The sequence below is a fragment of the Nycticebus coucang genome, chromosome 2 (assembly GCF_027406575.1).
Source record: "Nycticebus coucang isolate mNycCou1 chromosome 2, mNycCou1.pri, whole genome shotgun sequence".
In the NCBI taxonomy this organism is placed as follows: Eukaryota; Metazoa; Chordata; class Mammalia; order Primates; family Lorisidae; genus Nycticebus; species Nycticebus coucang.
Genome location: NC_069781.1, coordinates 54,971,386 through 54,995,688, shown reverse-complemented (window position 1 = coordinate 54,995,688; position 24,303 = coordinate 54,971,386). Strand labels below are relative to the sequence as shown.

General features: G+C 39.2%; 1 pseudogene; it reads left to right on the top strand.

Moving 5' to 3' along the window:
- The first annotated feature begins 448 nt into the window (after positions 1–448).
- LOC128596654 (small ubiquitin-related modifier 3-like) lies at positions 449–1,864 on the top strand (annotated as a pseudogene).
- Positions 1,865–24,303: the final 22,439 nt, after the last annotated feature.

The window sequence follows — 24,303 nt, the reverse complement described above, 5'->3', positions numbered from 1 at the left end:
CATGATCACATTAATGTACACAGCTATGATTTAATAAAAAAAAAAATTTCTGCATGGTTAAAAAACAATTCTAAATAGATACAAAAACATATATTATGTCAGACAGTGCTGAGTATCATCTGGAAAAAAAAAAGGAGAGAAGAATAAATGGGTCAAAGTGATAGAATAATAAGGCTGATTCAGAAAGTCTTCCCTTAGGTCTCCTCAGAGAGCATTTCCTGAATAAGAGAAGAAATAAGAAACACCGCACTCTGGGGTACACATGTTGGTTCACCATGTAGGGATAAAAAGAGTACCAATGTGAAGCCCAGCAGACTGGGTCAAACTTGCATTCTTAAGCTGATTTAGACTCCCTATGTCTCAGTTTCCTCACATGTAAAATGGGAGTAATATCAGCCACCAACCTCAAAGGAGTAAATGTGGATTACATAGGGCAGGCAATAACCCCATGAGGGTGCAGCCAGCCTGGAACAGCGTCAACCTGGAATCAGCCGTAGTTATCCTCATGGGTTACTCAGCTCCTGTGCCCTATTCACCTCCTTTTAAGAGAGTGCACAGGGTGAGTGTGAACATGCACACCACTGTTTCAAAGCAGGAGTCCTTTTGTAGGAGTGTTTTATACTAGAGATATGCTTAGGCTGAGTGCAGCTGAACACTTTTTGGCCAGGGCCGGGTTTGAACCCGCCACCTCTGGTATCTGGGGCCAGCACCCTACTCCTTGAGCCACAGGCGCCGCCCAACTGATCACTTTTTGAACGAAAGAGCAGAGCAAAGTTCCAAATTATTATTGATAGCTCTTTTTTTCTCTCCCTCTTTTCCATACATGTAGTTAAAAATTATAAACACATTCTTCTTAGTAAAGTATCACAAGAATGGAGAAGCAAGAATCCAATGTACTCAATTCTGATATGAGGACGATGAATGCTAGTACATGGTGGGGGTTAGGGGAATGGGGGAGTGGAGAGAGGAAGGGGGGGGTCGTGGTGTGCGACACACCTCTTGGGGGTGGGACACAATTATAAGAGGGACTTTACTTAACAAATGCAAGCAGTGTAACCTGGTTCTTTGTACCCTCAATGATTCCCCAAACAACAACAAAATTTATACACTGCTGAAGAATAAGCAACTTTCAAAGGCATTTGATGGACTGCATTATTTCTTGCAGACAATTTTTCATAGTGGAAACTTTTTTATTTTAAAAGCCATGAAAAAATAAAAGTTGTGTTAATAGTTGGGTTTTTCCCTTCTTTGAAATGGTATTGCTATACTAGGACTTTGAGTTATATGGGTTGATGACTGCCAAAAAGTTGAATGATAAAATTTTCCAATGCAAAAATAATAGCTCCAGTGAAATGAATGAAATACTCCAAACATATCTGATGAATAAATTGTAACACTAGTTGAATACTGATTGTCAGATCTTTCAAAGGTTGTTGAAAATGGGTCCTATTAGCAATTCAGGTGAGGGAAAAGTGAGAAACTGATTTCAAATTAAATTTGCAAACTGTTTCTGCCACTGCTGGCAGTGCTTATATGCTCATTCAGTGCGGACCTGGTACCTCCTTTGCAAAGTGGCAGCTGAGGAGACTCTGGAGCTCGCGGAGAGCAAAGAAAAGCCTAAGGAAGAAGTTAAGACTGAGAACAACAATGTTAATTCCCAGGTGGCAGGCAGGATGCTTCTGTGGTGCCCTTTAGATGAAGAGGCATCCACCACTTATTAAACTAATGAAAGCCTATTGTGAAGGATAGGGTTTGTCAATGAGGCAGATCAAATTCCAATCAATGAAACAGACACATCTGCACAGCTGAAACTGGAGGATGAAAACACGATGTGCTCCAGCTGCAGACAGGAGTTGTCTATTAAAAAGAGAACCTGCTACTTTACTCCAAAACTCTGTTCTTACAGACCAAGAACATATTCTCAGTTAGAAAACTACACTTAGGTTCCAAACATTCTGACTACTAGAGGATAGTTTTCTCTATTCTTTCATTTTACTCTTTCTCATTCCTTTATTGTACAAAAAGTAAATGATGTGTGTGCACAAGCATACTGCATTTCTTTTTATTAAGTGACCAATATTATGTTTTGACTGACTTCAAATGGAGATGGGTTGGGAAGAAAATTAGTTTTGTGAAAATAACTCCCCATCTCCATGCTCATTCAGTTCTTATCTTTATATTCTGGGAAATCATTTTGTTCTCATTGTTTTAACAACAACAAAAAACAAAACATAAACATCCCTGCATACCTTGTTCAATTGGATTGAATAATTTTATTATTCTTCATTTATCATTGTAAAATCAAAGACAACTTTTTTTTGCAAAGCTGTTACATGTGGGGCAATGTCTTTATTTTTTATCATTAGTCTTTTTATTGCAAGCATCACTTACAGATACACAGTAGGTACTCAACAAATATTTTTGTGAAAATAGTGAATTTATAAATACAAATTATTACATCAACATTTATTCATTCATTCCAGCCTTATGCTAGAACCCTCGCCAGCCTGGTGAAACGTGTTATCCTGATCTTAAGCAAAAGGACCCCTCTAGTGAACTTCTACACAGTATATCCCCATCTTTGCTTATTCCACCAACCTTCAGGCTGTGGAGCTGGTAGAACTGGAGGTTTGCAATATAATGTTCATAATCTTATACAGTAGAGGAGAAGTAGTCGTTACAACCACACTAACAACGACAGCAACTATGCACCAAGAAGCTCTATTCATTTTACTCCATTTGTTTTATTAAATCTAAAAAATGAACAATTGACCCACGTACCATCTCCTTTTTCTTCCAAAGCAAGAGCATGCCTTACAGAGGATTTAAATATTTGCCCTAAGTTTGTGTCATTAGTTATTTTTTATTCCAAAGTTAGCACTACCTGACTCCAGATCCACTTCTCTAAAACACTGCCCTGTAATACATACAGGGGTAACTTTTGTAATCAAATATTTTTTAATTAAAGTTGAACATACAGAGTGATTTAAAGGTAAAAAAAGTTTCATAAAAATATTATGAAAAACCTTTATCACCAATTCTGCCATTTTTAACCTCATATTCAACTACTTTCAATATTTTGCTAATATTTTATTGTTTGTATTGTGTTTTTGCATTTGTATCATTGAATCCATACAAAATGTTAGTATGTACTTAAATCCTTAATCTTCAGTGTTAAGCATTCTGTACTAACTTCTTACTAAGAAAGAATATGGTTTTAGGTGTATTATTTCCTTCCCTCACCCCTGCAAAAGACAAGCCCACTTCTCTCCCACTCTGCTAATGCAGTTATGTGAAATCTTGGGTTACGATATGTCCCAATGACTTAAAATGTTGGTTTTTTTTATATTATTATAAAATCATAGCTGTGTACATGAATGCAATCATGGGGCACCATACACTGGCTTTATAGACCGTTTGACACATTTTCTTTTTTTTTTTTTTAATTTTTATTTTTTTTTGCAGAGACAGAGTCTCACTTACCACCTTCAGTGGAGTGCCATGATGTCACAGGACTCACAGCAACCTCTAGCTCTTGGGCTTCCGTGATTCTCCTGCCTCAGCCTCCCGAGCAGCTGGGATTACAGGCGCCCGCCACAACGCCCAGCTATTTTTTGGTTGCAATTCAGCTGGGGCTGATGTTTGAACCCACCACCCTCGGTATATGGGGCTGGCGCCCTACTCACTGAGCCACAGGTGCCACTCCCGTTTGACACATTTTCATCACACTGGTTAATATAGCCTTCCTGGCATTATCTTAGTTACTGTGTTAAGACATTTATATTCTACATTTACTAAGTTTCACATGTACCCTTGTAAGATGCACTGCAGGTATAATCCCACCAATCACCCTCCTTCTGCCCATCCTCTCCCCTCCCTCCCCTCCCTCTCCACCTTCCCCCTATTCTTAGGTTATAACTGAGTTATAGCTTTCATATGAAACCCCTAAATTAGTTTCATAGTAGGGCTGAGTACATTGGATACTTTTTCTTCCATTCTTGAGATACTTTACTAAGAAGAATATGTTCCAGCTCCATCCATGTAAACATGAAAGAGGTAAAGTCTCCATCTTTATTTAAGGCTGCATAATATTCCATGGTGTACATATAACACACTTTATTACTCCATTCGTGGATCAATGGGCACTTGGGTTTTGTCCATGACTTAGGAATTATGAATTGGGCTGCAATAAACATTCTGGTACAAATATCTTTGTTATAACATGATTTTTGGTCTTCTAGATATATACCTAGTAGAGGAAATATAGGATTGAATGGCAGGTCTATTTTTAGATCTCTAAGTGTTCTCCAAACATCTTTCCAAAAGGAATGTATTAATTTGCATTCCCAGCAGCAGTGTAGAAGTGTTCCCTTTTCTCCACATCCAACCCAACATCTCTGGTCTTGGAATTTTGTGATATGAGTTAATCTTACTGGAGTTAGATGATATCTCAAAGTAGTTTTGATTTTCATTTCTCTGATGATTAAAGATGATGAGCATTTTTTCATATGTCTGTAGGCCATGCGCCTGTCTTCTTCAGAGAAGTTTCTCTTCAAGTCCCTTGTCCAGCCTGCGATGGGATCACTTGTTCTTTTCTTACTTATATGTTTGAGTTCCCTATGGATTCTGGTTATTAAATCTTTGTTGGAGACATAACCTGTGAATATCTTCTCCCATTCTGAGGGCTGTCTGCTTGTTTTACTTATAGTGTTCTTGGCTGTGCAGAAGGCTTTTAGTTTGATCAGGTCCCAGTAGTGTATTTTTGAAGCTGCTTCAATTACCCGGGTGGTCTTCCTCATAAAATACTCACCCAGACTGATTTCTTCAAGGGTTTTCCCTGCACTCTCTTCTAGCATTTTTATAGTTTCATGTCTTAAGTTTAAACCTTTAATCCAGTGAGAGTCTATCTTAGTTAATGGTGAAAGGTGTGGGTCCAGTTTCAGTCTTCTACATGTCGCCAGCCAGTTTACCCAGCACCATTTGTTAAATAGGGAATCTTTTGCCCACTGAATGTTTTTAATTGGCTTGTCAAAGATTAAATAACGGTAAGTAGCTGGATTCATCTCTTGGTTCTCTATTCTGTTCCAGACATCTACTTCTCTGTTTTTGTGCCAGTACCATGCTGTTTTGATCATTATCGATTTATAGCATAGTCTGAGGTCTGGTAGCGTGATTCCTCCTGCTTTGTTTTTATTTCTGAGTAATGTCTTGTTTTTATTTCTGAGTAAAAACCTTGTCGAGGTTTTTTCTGATTCCATATAAAACGAAGTATTATTTTTTCAAGATCTTTAAAGTAAGACAGTGGAGCTTTAATAGGGATTGCATTAAAATTGTATATTGCTTTGGGTAGTATGGACATTTTAACCATGTTGATTCTTCCCAGCCATGAGCATGGTATGTTTTTCCATTTGTTAACATTTTCAGCTATTTCTTTTCTTAGAGTTTCATAGTTTTCTTTATAGAGATCTTTCACGTCCTTTGTTAGATAAACTCCCAAATTTTTCATCTTCTTTGGCACTACTGTGAACGGAATAGAGTCCTTAACTGTTTTTTTTCAGCTTGACTATTGTTGGTGTATATAAAGGCTACCAATTTATGAATGTTGATTTTGTAACCTGAGATGCTGCTGTATTCCTTGATCACTTCTGAGAGTTTTGTAGTAGAATCCCTAGTGTTTTCTAGATATACAATAATATCTGCAAAGAGCGAAAGTTTGATCTCTTCTGACCCTTTATGGATACCCTTGATCACCTTTTCTTCCCTAATTGCAATGGCTAAAACTTCCATTAAGATGTTAAAGAGCAGTGGAGACAATGGGCAGCCTTGTCTGGTTCCTGATCTGAGTGGAAATCATTTCAATTTAACACCATTCAATATGATATTGGCTGTGGGTTTGCTGTAGATGGCCTCTATCAGTTTAAGAAATGTCCCTTCTATACCAATTTTCTTAAGTGCTCTGATCATGAAGGGATGCTGGATATTATCAAAAGCTTTTTCTACATCAATTGAGAGAATCATATGGTCTTTGTTTTTAACTTGTTTATGTGCTGAATTATTCTTATAGATTTACAGATATTGAACCAGCCTTGAGACCCTGGGATAAAACCGACTAGGTCATGATGTATAATTTGATGTGTTGCTGGATTCTGTTTGTTAGAATCTTGTTGAATATTTTTTCATCTATATTCATTAGTGATATTGGTCTATAATTTTCTTTTCTTGTTGGGTCTTTTCCTGGTTTGGGGATCAGGGTGATGTTTGCTTCAGAGTACGTGTTGGGTAGTCTTCCTTCTTTTTCTACCTTTTGAAACAGGTTGAGTAATATAGGTACTAGTTCTTCTTGAAAGGTTTGGTAGAATTCTGACGTGAAGCCATCTGGTCCCGGGCTTTTCTTTTTAGGGAGATTTTGTATGGTTGATGCTATTTCAGAACTTGATATGGGCCTGTTCAACATTTCCACTTGATTCTGGCTAAGTCTTGGAAGGTGGCGTGCTTCCAGTATTGGTCAATTTTCTTCAGATTTTCATATTTCTGAGAATAAAGTTCTTGTAATATTCATTAAGGATTTTTTGAATTTCTGAGGAGTCTGTTGTTATTTTGTCTTCATCGTTTCTGATTGATAAGATTAGAGATTTTACTCTTTTTTTCTTGGTTAGGTTAGCCAAAGGTTTATCTATTTTATTGACCTTGTCAAAAAACCAACTTTTTGATTTATTGATCTGTTGTATAATTCTTTGTTTTCAATTTCATTCAATGTCTTTAAGTAAGGATAAATTACCTGAAAAAAATGAATCCTAGACAGTGTTCCCTTCAAGTCAAGTGTCTTTTGTTTAAATAAACTTATTCTTTAAAAATAAATTAATAAATTTGCAAACCTAAACTCACAGCTGCTTATCTACATTTGGCCAAATATAAATTCCATAGATTTTTCTCACTCACCATTAAAAAAAGCGTATGAGTTCACTCATGAAAAAACAGGCCCTAGGAAATCTATTTGAGAAACAATATAAATAAACAACCATTACTTTATGAAAAACAATTAATTTGTAGATGTATCATGCAGAATATAACCACCATATCTGCAAATTTATTCCAATACTTTCAAATTAAATGTAGTAGGCTAGAAGCTGAAAAAAATCACAATATATTATAAACATCAATGTTTATTTCCAGACTTGACCTATCTGTAGAGAAACCATGCCAGTTAATTTCCATGTGATGTTTTAGGCAGAAGGAAAACAAGACCGAATTATCTTTAACTTCAAACAATGAAACTGAGCTGCCATATCCATTTGCACCACCCAATACAGAAATTATGGATTGTACTTTACTCAAAACTGTGTCTTCAACCCTTGGGCCATAAACCAGTCCCGCTCCACAGCCCGTTAGGAACTGCGCTGCACAGAGGAAGTGAGCAGCTGGCAAGTGAGCAAAGCTTCATCTGCATTTACAGCCTCCCCATCACTCACATCACCACCTGAGCTCTGCCTCCTGTCAGATCTCCAGCCCCTACTAGGTCATGAAAAAATTGTCTTCCATGAAACTATGGCCTGTCAAGAACCAGGCCCGACAGCAGGAGGTGAGCGGAGGGCAAGTGAGTGAAGCTTCATCTGTATTTACAGCTGCTTCTCATTGTTCATATCCCTGCCTGAGCTCTGCCTCCTGTCAGATCCCACACCACCCTGGTGCCAAAAAAAGGTTGGGAACTGCTTCCTCAGATAACTAGACCTAGCCTGAAATACATTTTGGAAACTTCTTGTTGGCAGTATCCAAACTTTTAGCAATATCCATATTAAGTTCGTGTAAATCGATTCCTTCTGACCACTCCTCATACCAACTCCTCATGTCCCTTACCTTATTCCATTTTTTTTTTTTCAGGATTTTTTTTTGGCTGGGGCTCGGTTTGAACCCACCACCTCCAGTATAAGGGGCCAGCGCCCTACTCCTTTGAGCCACAGGCGCCTCCCACCTTATTCCATTTCTTTATCCATAGCATTTATCCTAATTCCTCTCTCTGTATGTGTATGTATTATATACATATAACATGGCAAATATTTATGTCCTGCTTCTCCTCAAAAGAGAAAGATTTATAAGGGTTTAACTCTATGTCCAGAACACTTAGAACAGTGTCTAGCATAAACATGTACTGTCCAGATGAATTTAAATACCTTATGATAGCTCGTTATTTAAAGCAAAACAATAGTAGGGCTTTTTTTATTAAAAGTTTTTCTTCCATTTAAAAAACATACACTTATTTCCTAATTAAGAGCCCGTATCTTTCTCTGCCCGCTGCTCTCAAAGAAAGGCATAACTGCAGGAGGAAAAAAAATGAAAGGTCATTAAACCACCAAGTGGGAATGTGGGTACAGGAGAAAAGGGGTCACAGCAATGCATCGCACATCCTCATCACCAGTGATCTCATATTTAACAGCTCTAGGCCAACAACTTAAAATAACAATGTACCAAAATACTTGCAGCCACACAAACCCAGCACAGAAACCAAAAGCGTACTATTGCAACATTAATGAAATAAGCAGGCTTCCTGCAGGTGACAACCTCTTGCTTCAGAGGATTCATTAGGCCACAGTCACAATTTCAGCTATATTTATGTTCACCTTATTTTACTTTGTAAAGGTAAAATGTAAACCACTTAAGCAGAACTCTATAAATATAATTCTAAGGTACAAAGTCCTTCCCATGAACAGCCAAATGTCTCTTCTGTCTCATTTTGAGACAATCATAAAGCATCTATTTTTCTGGTTTTCCTATAAAGAATCATGTTATTAAAGTCTCATATATAAAAATGATCCTCTGAGCTCTATAATTTTTTAGTTACACGTCATCAAAGCACATCATTTATATTCTGAGATCCTCAGTTTCCTCACCTGCTAAATAGAACCAATTCCCTGGGGAACTGTCAAGGTTTAAAGTTGTTAACTGCAAAGTCTGGAGCAGCAGTTCTCAACCTGTGGGTCATGACCCACAGGAACTGTATTAAAGGGCCACGGCATTAGGAAGGTTGAGAACCACTGATCTAGAGTGTGGTATAATGTCTATTGAGACAATATCATTTTAACTCACAGTGTTAAGAAAATCATGACATAACAAGTAAGCAAAAAGACAACCTTCAGAATGGAAAAAGATATTTGCAGGGTATGAATCTGACAAAGGATCGATAACTAGAATCTAAAGAGAGTTCAAATTAATCAACCAAAAAAAGAAAGAGCAAACAATCCTATCTACCACTGGGCAAGAGATAGGAACAGAAATTCCTCTGATAAAGACAGACAAATGGCTAACAAACATTTGAAAAAATGCTCATCGTCCCTGATTAGAAAAATGCAAATCAAAACTACCCTGAAATAATCATCTAACCCCAGTGAGAATGGCCCATATCACAAAGTGTGAAAGCTACAGATGCTGGCAAATGTGGAGAGAGGGAAACACTATTACACGGTTGGTGGGACTACAAACTAATTTGGAAGGAAGTATTCAGAGTCCTCAAAGAACTCAAATTAGACCTCCATTTGATCTTGCAATTCCATTATTAGGCATCTACCCAGAAGAAAGAAAAATCATTTTATCCTAAGGACATTTGCTCTAGATTATTTATCGCGGCTCAATTTACAATTGTCAAAATGTGGAAACAACCTAAATGCCCACCACCCCAGGAATGAATTAACAAGCTGTGTACTAGTTTGCAGTGGAGAAGCATGAATCCTATGTACTCAATCTTGATATGAGGACAATTAATGACAATTAAGGTTATGAGGGGGGAAGCAGAAAGAGGGATGGAGGGAGGAGGGTGGGGCCTTAGTGTGTGTCACACTTTATGGGGGCAAGACGGGACTTTACCATGATTGCAAGAGGGACTTTACCTAACAATTGCAATCAGTGTAACTGGCTTATTGTACCCTCAATGAATCCCCAACAATAAAAAAAAAATATATATATATATAAAAAAAAAAAAAAACAAGCTGTGGTATATGTATATCATGGAATACTATTCAGCCATTAAAAAAATGGAGAGTTTATATCTTTTGTTTTAACCTGGATGGAGTTGAAACACATTATTTTTAGTAAAGTATCACAAGAATGGAGAAGCAAAAATCCAATGTATTTCAATTCTAATATGAAGCCAGTAGACTATCTAACACATACCCCACATAAGTGAAAAACTCAAATCATTTCAAGGTGGAGGGTGGGGAAATGAGGGAGTGGGAGAGGGGAAGTGGAAAGGGAATGGGGGATCATGGTGTGTGGCACACCTCTTGGGGGCAGGACACAATTATAAGAGGGACTTTACCTAACAAATGCAAACAGTGTAACCTAATTCTTTGTACCATCAATCAACCTGAAACAATAAAAGAAAAAAAAGAAATCATGAGTAGCATTTTTCCCTATTATAAAAATATAGCTGTGGCCTTGCAATCTTAGTTTATTTAGAAGCTATTATTTAGGGGCTAAAAAAGAGGGTGGGGTTCCTGCCCTCGTACTCATATCCAGGTTTGGGCTAAAAGAACAGAAATGCTTTGATTTGGGAAAGGGGACTGTTGCTCTTCCCTCACCTCAGAAAGCAAAGTGTGCTCAAGAGAGTTTTCCAAGTAAGACTCCATGGTGCCTGGAAAGGGTGAACCAGAACCTGCAGCTCAGAGATTTCACAAATGATTGCTCTGCCTATGTTGCCTTTAACATGGACCATGCTGATTTAAATACATCTGTTAGTAGCAACGATGTAGATAAGAACAAAGAATATATCACAGAATGTCAGAACTGCACAGCACAGAACGTCAGAACTCAAGTAAAACTCCAGGAAGATCCCCAGACCAATGACAATAGGGATGGGCATCTCTCGACTTTGGCAAGTAAGGGCTTGGATTCAGATTTAATGAGCTTTGAATAATGAGAAAATGTAACATTCATACACCCAAATGTTATAGAGAAGAAAATCACACCCACCACTCAAATGGAGGACCCACACTAACTCTACGGAGAGATTTTTCTTGGTGTCCTCATTTCATTGGGTGATATCACAGCACCCTCAGTGCTGTTGCATCATGCCTTCAAGGCCATAGCACATTCCAACGTCCTATCCTTGTGACAAAGTACTGGAACACAGTCACCAGCCTCCTCAACAGATGAGCTGCAACTCCCCTGCAAGGAATCTAACCAACCATTCTAAATTCAAGTCATCAAAGAAAGTTTTCTGCTTAAAATGAACTTCAAAAAGGTGAGTCACTGTTTTTCGCAGTCAGCAAGTTTCCTATGGGTAGGAAGAGAAGGAATGATCATTTATGCTTCAATGCTGAAAACATGGGCTATAAATTGCCTTTTTTGATGTCTTTCAAAACAAAAGGATTTGAATAACTATAGTCACAGATATCAAAAGGCTCCCCAGGGTGACTCCATACGCATCATTACAAATACAGAATGCATTCATATGCCAGTCACTGACGGAAGCATGAGGTAAGCATCCTCTCATTTAGTCCTAATCAAAATCCACTGTCATCATTGTCCCATTTTTCCAGAGGCAAAAATTATGGTTTAAAGAGATTAAATAAGCTTAATAAGAAATCACTAGTAAATGGCAGTGCTGAGGGTCCAGGACCCCAGTTCTTCACCTCGGTGGCATTCCTCCGCACCGCTGGGCTTCTGCTTCTCAGCCAGGCCCATCAAATCCAAGTCAATGCACCATCCTGTGTTTTGCTCCTTCTGCTAGTTACCCCACAATTACTAAATCTTCTATCTTCTATCGGTCTTGATTCTGGAAAGAAAATAGAAACAACATCAAATATCTTACCAGAGTGAATTTAATATAAGAAATTAATTAAGTGGGTGTTACAGAATTGAAAAATTGAAAGAGGGAACACTGAGGCAATGCTGAAATAAAAACCAAAGGAAGTAACGACCATCCCTAGAGAACATAAGGAAGAGATGGGCTAGTTAGAATCTTGAAGTTTGGAGAAGGAACTCTGCAGAGCTGGGCACCAGATTTTGGAGGAGGCAGAAGTTCTGAGGAGTTGCCCAGCTGGCACTGGGTATGCAAAGACTAACTAAGTGGAGACTGAAACTTACTACCACTGCCAGGGTAAAAACAGGAACTGCAAACACATAGGAGGGAGCAAACCCTTCTCCTCTCCCACCCCACCATTCTCCCTCCATTGCTCCAATAGGGAAGTCTAACTAACAGCCAGCTTCAGGACTCCCAGGGCAAGCACAAAGCCGAGTATGGAAGGGTAGGTGTGAGGTTAGGGACAAAGCTTGGGTATTAACTGGCACACATCCTATCAGGGCACATTGACAAACAGAAGGGACAGAGCAGGCTGCAGGAGCTCACCACTGTCACCCTGCCCTTCACCTGATGTTGACCTGTGACCCCTCACGCTGCCAAGCAAACAGACTCTTCCACTTCCTCTGGTCCCCACTGAATGGCATCGCGTTGGGAAGAAAATCAATCTGGGTTGATGCCCAGAATGTGTGAATACCGCACTGAGATTTTACCATGTGCATCCTAACATTTAATCTTCAACAACAGTCAGTCTGCTGTCACGCAGCATTAACAATCACTGTGCAACACAAAAATCAGACAGTAACTGCCACACAGCTCCTGGGAAAACCAGGGCTCGGCTACAACAGTCACAAACTTTTGTCCATGACATAGAGAAACCTAATAAAAATAGCACAGTTTTATATACATTCATTTTAAATGATTAAAAATGCATAAATACTATAGTAAACCTGTGAATGTTTATGGAACTTTACCTTGAAAAAGGTTGCTTGTGGAAGTGGGTATCAGTCAGGCTACAGGTGGTGAGTTACTGTGAAACAGGTAGAAGGAAGGTTCCCTAAAATCAGAGAGGCGGTAATTCCAGCATTACAACAGAGCAGTCCTACACAGCTCTGCAGAGCAGGCTGCAGGTTTCTGTGTTCACCTGATGTGTCTGGAGGAGAAAATTTCATGTAAGTGAAGACAAAAACCCATGTCACCATCAAAGATGTTCTCTAATATACTGATCGTATTGAGTATTGGAATAAGATTTCAAAATAATCGTACTAGAACTGATTATATCTTACAGTACTATTGGCACTTTTATAGATGAGGAAACGGACATCGGAAGATTAAATATCTTGCTCAAACTTTTCAAAGAAAAGGAAAAGAAAATAAAAAGAGTACACTCCTTTTCTTGGGCCAGCACTCTCTATTTGCATGTAGCTGCCTAACTTGACAGTGTGGAACCTGGGGGCAGCATTCAGTGCAGGGCAGCCACTGACCTTTCCTAGGTGGGTGTGGTGCCACAGGATAAAGAATGAACTTTGATCTCAGTCTGCTTTCGGTTGATGTTTAACACAGAACTGCTGAACAAAGGAATTCACGTCTCTCCCATACTTTCTCATAAATGCACTTCTAGATCTGAGTCACAGTGATTCTCAAAAGATGTTTGATAATACTTAAAACCCATGGAAATAAATGTCCCAACCTCCGCAGTCCAGAAATAAAACATAACATGAATTTCTAAGTTTGTTCTTCCATCGTCTGCCACAGTGATCTTTTTAAAACTCACAAGTCAATAATGTCATTCTCAGGCTTAATAGCCTTAGAGGGTTCCCCACTACCCAAAGGTTCAAACTCCTTAGCTTGAAGGAACCCTCCCTTAGCGCAGGGTCCTCCCAGAAATAACATCTGTCTACACATTCACCTTAATCTCCAGCTACGCCCTCACCTAACCCACGCTCCAGGCAGCTAAACTCTTTGCTTCTCCACACTGTAACAGGTAATTTCAGAACCACGTGAATTGGCTCACACTAATCCCTCAGCATAAATGCCCACACCCTCTCTGCCTGCCTATTGAATCCCAGCCCAGCGATCCTTCACAAGCTCCTCTGACAGAGAGCTCTTTCTGATCCCCTCCCCATCTCTTCAGGTAGAATAACATTCTCTACATTCATTTTGGGGGACCCATTGTGCCCTACACTAAATCCTACCATAGCACTTTGCCATGCATATTTGATGAAAGGCTGATTCCTCCCACCCCTTCCTTTTTATTAAACCACAAGCTATCTGAGGGCACTAACTGTGCCTGAGTAATCTCTGCATCCCTGGCACCCAGCTCACTGCCTGGTAACTAAATGGGCCATGAATGAGTACGTGGACTACAACATGACCAGGATAGGAAAACAGAGCAGTAATGCAGATCTGTGCCTTTCCTTCCTACACCTCAAGTCTGGAAAAGATCTCAGTTTTACAAAGTAAATTTCTGTGTAGAATAAAACCTACCAAATTGGTAAGGCAGGTGATTCTACATGTATCAAAAGATGCAGATAATCTGGGTAAACCAAGGTAAAAAACTCTGGAAGTAAATTCATAGATGCTTTGCACTAAAGGAATATTGAATCAAATATAAGTAGCAACAAGGAAGCAAAACTTAGACTATAGGAAATGCCCCCTCTGGCTGAATTAGCCTACACAAGAAGCTATGAAGGAAGACCACTGTGCATAATGAACACTTATTTACAGAATTTAAAAATCGTAAGAAAATTCCTCCCCTGGAAGTATGACATTGACAAACTCTCTGTTCAAATAAAAGCAGCTACGCATCCTGTTCCACATTAAGGCCAACTTAAAATACCATAAAAAGCTCGCAGACTCCGGATCCACAATGTTATAACTAACACAGACTGCTAGATGGCTTGTTTGACTAGTTTTTCTGGGCCTACATTCTTCAAGAGATCTCTTGTATTCCAGGATGGCTCACTCTCCCCAGGTAGCAGTGGCACAAACCATTAATCTTACAATAGTATATCCAGTCCCAAAGTACACTAGGCATGATCCTCTTGAGAAATGCACATTCTAAAAATATGCATGCAACAAAAGCCACTATTCCTCCCTACTGGGGATAGGCATTTCTCATCAGGTAAAGGTGAACCCCATTAAGCTGTCAGAATCAGTTTCTGACAGCTGGATGCTTACAATGGATATAGGCAAACTTAAAAGTTGGTAACGCCTGCCCTGCTTGGGAAAGATGGCCCCAGGAAAGCCCCAGGTCTGTTTTTCCATGTGTCTAAAGAGGATTTCCACAATACATATCCCAAGTCACCTCCAACTCTTTATACCCCAAACACCCTTCATTGTTCTTTTCCCCACAAATGTGCTGTCCTACCCAACAGCTCAATGTTCTACAACGGTTAGAGTCATGAAAATCCTCAAGTCATTCTTTACCCCTATCTATTTCCTGTCATCAAATCTCATCACTTCTTCCTTTAATAATCTTAGTGACAGACAAAAACATCTAAATGTTCTCTTGTCCATGCTTTGGAACTGGAGCATTCATTACAGAGTTTTAGCTAGTCTCCAGAATTCATGCCCCCTTTCTTTAGTAGAGATTTGTTGCCAGGCAGTGAAAGCCCAGCCAGATTCTATATTAAATATTTCTTACCTTGCTACTTACAGGAAGGTGTGGTAATTAATTCTAGACTGTGGCATGTGAGCAGCAGTGATATGTCCCACTTCCAAGCCAGGCCCGTGAAATATTGACTTAAAATGCCCCTTTATGCTTTTCTTTTCTCTGCTGGTAGCAATGAAATTTGGACCTCTAGTAATAGTAGAGCCACCAAAAAAGCCTAGGTTCTGAAGACACCACTCTTTCTCCAAGCTCTCATCTTAAACTGTTGGCTGTCCTGCCTTCCCTAAGGAAAAAAAAAAAAAAAGTAAGCAAAATAAGAATGTTGTATAATGGCTCTTGCTCCAGTTTCCACATGAAACTGCACTTTACAACATGAATGTATTTTCTGCCATTCAGAATAGGCAACTTGGTATTTTAGTTAACACCACTGCATAGCCATCTAAGTCTAGCCCAACCTCAGCTGCTGGATAATGAAAATTCTTTCCGATGCTCATCTCTGCCCTCCCTATTTCCAAGGACAGCACTCCACCCTTCACCCTGTGAGGACCTCACATAACAACTCAGATGGCACATTTCTACCACCTCTGACCATCTTTTAATTCAAACACCCACTTCAGGATCTAGCTTTCAGAATGGCAGACCCTCCCTCGAATGTGGGCTAAAAAGCATTCAATTAAACATTTCTTCATGCCTTATTTTCTTTCTCCAAGAAAATCCAGATAACAGCTTGCATCATGCCTTCAAACCATTGTGAGAAATGTATCAGACCCCAAAATAAATCTACCATAATTTTTTTTTAAATTAATGTTTACCTAAACTGCTTGTTTATAACTGGTCATTTTCCAGACACCTTTTAGTCCCTGACTGCAACTTACCTGACCAACTGTGCCTGACAAAGCATTTCCCAGAAGACAACAGGGGAGCCAATTTGTGAAACTGGGTAACGGAGATGGAAGAGGTCATCTCTCAGAGGGCAATGACCTCTTAACCCATGAATAACTCTGGACAGGTATTTATGTGCCAATCTTGGCACAAAATGTAACTTACTGAGTTAAAATGAAGACAAAGACAAATTAGGCACTTCTATGAGAATACAGATTTTTTTTTTCTATTGCTATGGTAACACTACTCCATTTTAGGAGAAGGAAAAGAAAGAGTGGGCCTTAAAAAAATCAGCAATAAAATTGGTCAATGATGTATCAGAAAGGACTTTTAAAAGATGATTACTTTTAATTATTTCACTGCTTAGAATCTACCCAGAAGAAAGTCTGATAAATGTGCAGAATATGTACATTTAAGATACTTAGGATAACACTTTATTAAAGAGTCAAATAGGAAAAATTGTAAATGTCCAACAATTAAATAAATTATGATATATTCACACAGTGGAATTCCAGAGAACCAGTACAAGTTAGGATGTAGAACATTTACTGAAGTGGACGCATGTTCACTGTGTACAGCTAGTTAGTACATATCATTTCATTCTGTTATAGAAATTTCCCAGAAAATGTCTGAAGACGTTTACATCAAAATACTAACAGCAGTTGTTATTTCTAGTGAGAGAAATTTAGGGGGTAATTGGAAATGTTTTCCACGTGCTTTTCAGTATTTTCTATGATGATTTTCATTGTGCAATAAAAATAGAAAAACAATGCAACTATGGCTGATTGCATTATTTATTCAAAAACATCCACTTCCCCTTCCTAGGCACCCTTCCCTGGTGCCTCTTCTTATGAGAAGAATATCATTCTTGTCCCCACAGACATCAGGATTAACAATGTGATGGGCTTTGACAAATAAAATAAAAATAAAATGTGAACGGAAGGGACTTGTGAAACTCCCAGCAGAAACTTTGAGAGCTATCATGTGCTTCTAATAATTTTTTGTTCCTTCTATCCCAAGACAGGCATGTTCTACACAGGAGCTGCTTCTTCAGCCTGGATAGCATAAAAGAAAAGATATTGAAAAGATTGGAGCTGAGCTGCCACAGCTGTAATACCAGCAAGGAACAAATCTTGGGTTGTCAGCCAGAGAGGCATGGGGCTGTTTGTTACACAGTATAACACATTCTAGGCTGATGAGCACAGTAACTTTACCATCATCCCCCCAAAAAGATCAAACTAGGATTTAAACACAAATACGATAGCCCCTCAGTTACCTATCTCCAGCTGGTTCCAGAATTCCACAGTTAATGTAAACCTCTCTGCTAACATAAAACTGTTATTTACAGGAGAGTTTAGTGTACTCAGCTTTCTCTTCTTCCTTCCCACCTCCTCACATCCTATCCCTGTCATCATAATTACTCCTCTGCTTTTCAGGACTATTTATTTTAGGCCTCACCATTCTATCTTCTAGGCCTGCTCATTTCTGGTCTGCATATGTTGGCCATGGCCAAGGATACTACCCGTCAGCCCCCTTTTTAATATTTACTTACTTAAACAAATTTTTTTATTGACAAATAATTGTATAGATTGTATGTACATTATATGGAGACACTGATATCAGTCTTCTATATGTTTACATTGTAGAATGGTTAAAACAAGCTTATTAACAAATCTGTCACCTTACGTATTTTTTTTAATGTGGTAAAAACATTTAACACCTATTCTCTTTAGTAATTTTGAAATGTACAATGCACTATAATTTGTTACAGTCACCAACCAGTCCTCTTATATACTGTTGTGAGATTCATCTTCCTTAAACATCACCACTTTGCAATGTACCACCACTAGTTCAAGGCTCTCTGGTTCTTTAGACTGGAATTCAGGACGCTGCTTAATTCTTCAAACTTACTACCCTCCTAACACAAACTCTCAGCATAGCCTAACTTTATCATTCATTATTTCCTCTGCACATCTCACACATTCCCAGAAGTGAGGCTACTGTTTTAGAGGAGGGTTATGCTGGTAGAATGAAGGAATTATTTCCTGAGTAAAGGTGATATACTGCAAAACAGGTGGCACAGGCTTGAAGGACAGAGTGACAAGATACACATCTCCAAACAGAATCACCAATAACTTGTCCCCTCTCTGAACATATGAGAGCTATTTCTTTTCTCTTAGGATCTAGAATTGGGCTGGCTTGTGACTTATTTGACCAAGAAAAAGGCAATGGAAGTGACGGCAGACATTTTAAGACCTTCAGAGACCTGGCAGTGTCACGTTCCCAGAGCCAAGCCACTAAGCTGTAAGGAATTCCAGAATGGACTTCTGCAGGATGAGAGGTCACATGGAGAGAAGCCCCTGGGATTTAACCTGCTTCAGCTGAGTTTTCAGCTGAATGCAGCCACTTGTGTGACCTCACCCAATAGCACGTGGAGCAGAGGAACTGCCCAGTTGGGCCCAATCAGTCCAAAGACTTGTTAGGAAAAATGAATTATAGTTCAAGGGAATAATTTGTTTCACAGCAACAGATAATGATGACAACAGTTATTCTTTCTCCTTACTTTCTGCCCTGAAGTCTCTCACTGGCTTGTGACTATGCTCCCACACGCAGGCTGCAGTCCAGTACTGGTCCAGGGCGTGTTAGGAACTGGGTGCATAGCAGAGGCGAGGGGCAGGTGAGGGGGTGAAGCTCCATCTTTATTCACACCACTTCCCATCACTCGTGTCACCTCCTGAGCTCTGCCTCTTGTCAGATCAGGGTTGGTATTAGATTCTCAGAGGAGCGTGAACCTTACTCTGAACTGTGCATTCAAGGGATCAAGGTTGTATGCTCCTTGTGAGACTCTAATGCCTGAGGCAAATGTAATGCTCTTGAGTCATTTCAAAACCATCCCCTCATCCCCTGGTTGTTGGAAAAATTGTCTTCCATGAAACTAGTCCCTGATGTGGAAAAGGCTGGGGACCACTGGTTTATGAAGCCTGAGAAACAGTGTTCTCAGCACACTGGCAGCCCCAGGGTACCCTTAGATGACTAAATAGGCAGTGAATTTAAATGGTGGCAGAGGGGCGGGAGTGCAAATGAAGTGGGAGGAAAAAGATGGCAGATACTACACGGTAAGTATTGCTAATAGACCAGCCTGTAAGATACAGCTAGGTGAAGACCTAGGGGTGCCGAAAGGTCCCATTTGAAGGGTAAGAGTCAGTACAATCAGAGTAATTATTTCTATGGCTCTACTGTTCCCACAAGTGCCAGGGAGGGCTCAGAAAGAGTCAGTCATGTGGTATCAGTAACAACTCAATCTATCACAAACCTACCCACATTACACACATAAACCACAGGGAGCAAGGATTGCTAGCTTACCACCAAATCCATTTATTCTTGTTCCCGGGCATATAGTCAGGTGACATTCTCCAGCCTCCCTCACAGCTGGAGAGCCCCATGTGGCTTACTGATAGCCAACAGACTGGGCATGAAAAAGATGAACATCAATTTCCAGCTTGGCCATTAAGCACCTCCATGCTCTCCCTCTTAAAAGCCAACCTTTGAAATCACAGCTTGATGGTGGTAGAATTCCAAGGACACCCTTTAGACCTTGGGTTTCCGATCTACTGTTTGTAGAAGAACCCGCACACTAACCAGAACATTCATTCTGGTTACTCAAAAAATGTCGCGTTACTGAAATATATCCTGGCTGCACATATGTGGCAGCACCTAGCAGGTATCTACCTGAAAATGTTCTTCAGGGCAAACATATCCATCAAGAGGTGTCCAGACGTGTTAGAGAAGCATGGTAATCAGCGTCCTTCAATAATCAAAATGCCTCATGGGATTTCTCTATTTAGGATTCCAGGGTAATTTAAACCTCAAGCCTCTCTGCTTTCGTGTGGGATGCATCACCCCAGCCCAGAAGCACCGGCCATCTGAGGAGTTAGAAGCTGCAGTTATGGCCAAATAGCTATCACTTTAAAACGCTGCTTGTTTGGTCAACAAAATCTATCATCACTTGGAATAATGAAAGTGATACCTGGTGGTACACAGATTTGGAACCACTACTCTCATGTACTATTTATTCATACAGTTAGTTCCTTTTTGTTTTTTTTTTAATAAATATAGGTGCACAGCAGTGAACTATAAAAGCAGATTCACAGATTACTAAACTATCCATGAATATTATTTCATCTTTTAGAAAAAATCAGGAATAAATCTCGGCCACATTATTAACCAGCTGGATAGCTTTGAGCATGTTCCTTAATTGTCTGAAGCTCAGTTTCCTCAAATGAAAAGGGGGCTCTTTTCATTTACCTGCAGTGGCTCCCAGCTGGGCAGCCATCAGCATTCACTGGAGGGCTCAGGAAAGCTGACTGCTGGGTCCCACACCAGGGTCTCCATCCACCAGGTCTGGGGTGGGGCTATGAGTCCTTAGTTCTAACAAGTGCCCAGGTGTAAATGGTCCTCCAGGAGAAACAGAACTAATGAGCAGGTGTACGTGTAGGGGTGGGGCTGTGAATCCTCATTTCTAACAAGGGTCCAGGTGTACAGAGTTCCCCAGAAGAAACAGAACTAATGAGCTCATGTGTGTAAAGAAGGAAGACAGAAGAAATCAGACTGACTGATTCCAAGGAACTGGCTCCCATACTTGTGTGCCTGGCAAGGTTAAAACTTTGCAGGGCTGGCCAGCAGGCTGGAATTCTACTACAAGTCACTGGTGCCATTTTGCATCTGAAAGCAGTCTGGAACAGAATTTTCCCTCTTCTGGGAACCGCAAACTTTTCTCCAAAGGTTTTCAACTGATTAGATAAGGTCCATCCAAATGACAGAGGGTAATCCTTTTAACTCAGAGTCTATTGATTAAATGTTAATCACATCTAAAAATAACTTCATGGCAACATCTGGACTGGTGTTTGAACAGTTATAGCCTAGTCAAATTGACACCTAAAACCCAGCATACCAGGTGATGCTGAAGTCCTGGTATTTCTCTGACAGTCACTGCCCTGTAGGACTGGGATAGAGACAAGTAAGCTAAGAGAAGGAAAATCCTCTGCTAGCAAAGGATTTTCAATTACAAGTCTCTTTGACTCTCCCTTACAGGCCTTTTAATTTTTAATTGACCAGACAAACCAGGGTGAGTGTGTGTTTGTGGAAAAAGAATATGCAAACGTGTACATCTGTGGTGCTTTCTAAATTCAAACAAACGATCGTGGATTAGTTTAATTGTGTTACTGTAATCACCGGTCTCAAATCTGACAGACACGAAAAGTTAGTGTGGCTTTCTACCCACCCCTAACATTTCTCAGACCTTCACGGATATAAATTTAGAAACCTGAACTCAAAATTAATGCTGGTGTTCTGACCAGGCACTTAATAATTACATATTACATAAACATGGTGAATAATTTTTTATGTTGAAAAGTTGTAAAATGGTGATATAAATAAAATGCTAATTTTTCTCTTTTAAGAGAGTTGTTCCCTACTAGGATTACATTCTTGCTTTTTTGACACATTTTTAAAATCTGCACTTCACAGCAGTTAGGAAATAGCAGAATTTGGTTCTGATTTAATCAGATGAGAACTAATTCAGCTTTAGGCCAAAATGACACTTGGTGGGAGAGGTTGAGAAACTTTCACACATTTTTCTAAAAAAAAAAAAAAATAATACAAATCTCTCTCACTCTTCCCTTGAACTTTTGCTTTGCTTGATACTATTCCTAGATTTTAATCCCTAATTATCCCAAGGGTAGAGAAAATCCATCTTATGTAGAATATAAGTCATCTTTAATAAGGTTCTTATGATACTAGGATCAAATGAGCCACTTTTTAAAAACTGATTCTGGCAACAGTGACAGTAATATTTATACAGAGGTACACACACACACCCGTCTATCACACACACCCCATCTATCTATCACACAGACACACACCCATCTATCACACACACACACCCCTTTTGACCTAAGTCCTATTATATCAAAAACATTTGGATATCCCCTATCTAAATTCATTATTACTGTACGTCATGAATTATGCTCCTCAAAATTCCTTATAATAGGCATCAGAAAAAAAATCAATCAACGGGGGGAACTCTGGATTTAAAAAGCTCCTTTATTCTAGATAATCTCTGATAGTTTTATACTCAAATATGCACCGTGATGGTTCATATATGTGTGTGTAGGGTATATAAAATATGTGTTTGGGGGTGTATAAGTATTCACTATTTCCCAAACATACTTATTCATAAACAAATTTTATACCCTTTTTGGAACATCTCTCAGGATTGGAGTGCTATTAATACAAGCTAGAAAGAGGCTTGACGATATGTTCAGGAAGAATTTACAGTAACAACCGATGAACTTCCATTTAAGAAAATGTTTGTAACTATGAGGCTCTCTTTGTATCCAAATCGAATTCAGGTTAGTAAGGCCAAACCTTCAACTGAGGAAGAAAGTTAGTCTAAGCCTTATCAACAGTTCTTCTGTTTTCTAGCATTCAAAGGAACCTATTTCCCTGTACTAATCATGATTAGTGTTTAAAATCAGCCTGGGTACATGGTGTGACAACTGCTAAACACTCTAGGAAAAAGATAATGTCACATGATAAAGAAACAAAAGTACCAGTAGGAGTCATTTCCAGGTGAAAATTCTGAGAATTTTTTCTTTTTTCATGCTATCGTGGATTTTATAAATTTCCTAAAATAAGCTGTATTTTTCTAATCAGAAAATAAACATAAATATCATCGCAAAAAATTGTCTAATGCACATTCTTCACAGAGGAACTTTTACAACGTAAATACTCACAATATTATCATTTTCATCTTCATAACCCAGAGAAGACCATAGAAAGCCTAGATCAGTAATTAAAACCAAAACAGGGCTGGAGGCTTCATAAGGGCCAGCTGGTCCTCGGGGATAGGGAGGTTGGCTGCAGCTGCCCCCCACCACTCCCAGCCCCTGCCACCTTGCCCTCCACGTGCAGCGTGACACTGCAGTGGCCCGTGGAGTTGCTAAGCCCCAGGCCCCCAAAGTGGCAGGGCCACACTGGGCCTGGCCCTACTCCCAGCTTCAGGGTCCTGGAAGCCTCTGACACAGCCCCCACAGCTGACTCTGCAGCAGCCCACCCCACCAGGTAGTGAGTGGCACCTTTCAACTCCGGGGCAAAATAATGACTGGGACAGGCCCCAGCAGCACTGCTACTTGGGAGGAACCAATTCACCTTTTTATCAGTTGCTAAAAATAGAATTTAGACCCTTTGGTCAGGTTCTCCCAAATTCTTTTGAGCTTTGTTTTGGCAACCCTCTGCCCTAAGTTGCTTATAGGCTGTTTTTCATCTTTTTTCCAAAGGAACAGAAAAGTAGCCTCTGTTTTGAGGAGGTGGAAATTAAGTATAATTTATTTTTACTGACTTGTTCAGGACCATATTTTAGAAAATGCTTTGTTTCCTTTATTATTGTTTCTGGAAAGGAAAGTTCTGTTAACATTATTTTAGTTTGGATATAGAAAAGTTTTGTAAATTAGGACTTATTTTGAAAACTAGTTCTGTTCAGATGGCATAGAGAAATTTCTGGAATATTCACATTAGAAGATTCTTATTAATGAATGTCTTTGACTTAAATCTAACTAAAAACAGTATTATCCTTTGTACATTTTCATTATATAGTGTTAACAAGCTTAGCTGCAAGCAAATAAAATACTTCAGGTATTTGTTTATCTTGCCTTCTTAATACTGTGATAATGCTTATTAATTCATACAATTTATGTAAGGCTGCGATAACCATTTTGATTTATAGATTTTTTTAAAAAAAATCTCAGCATTGATTTTTTTAAATTAAAGAATGATTTTACTTCCTGTATGAAAAGAAAATTAAAACTAAAACATGAAAAAAGACCCAACGTACTAAGTTTGCCTTTTTATATCATGGTTTATGAGCTGCCATTAACCAAGAAAGGAGAACCTTTAATAACAAATGTCCACTAGAAAGCTGTTTCTTTGCCTAAGTAGAACTTGGATTAGGAAAAAAAAAAAT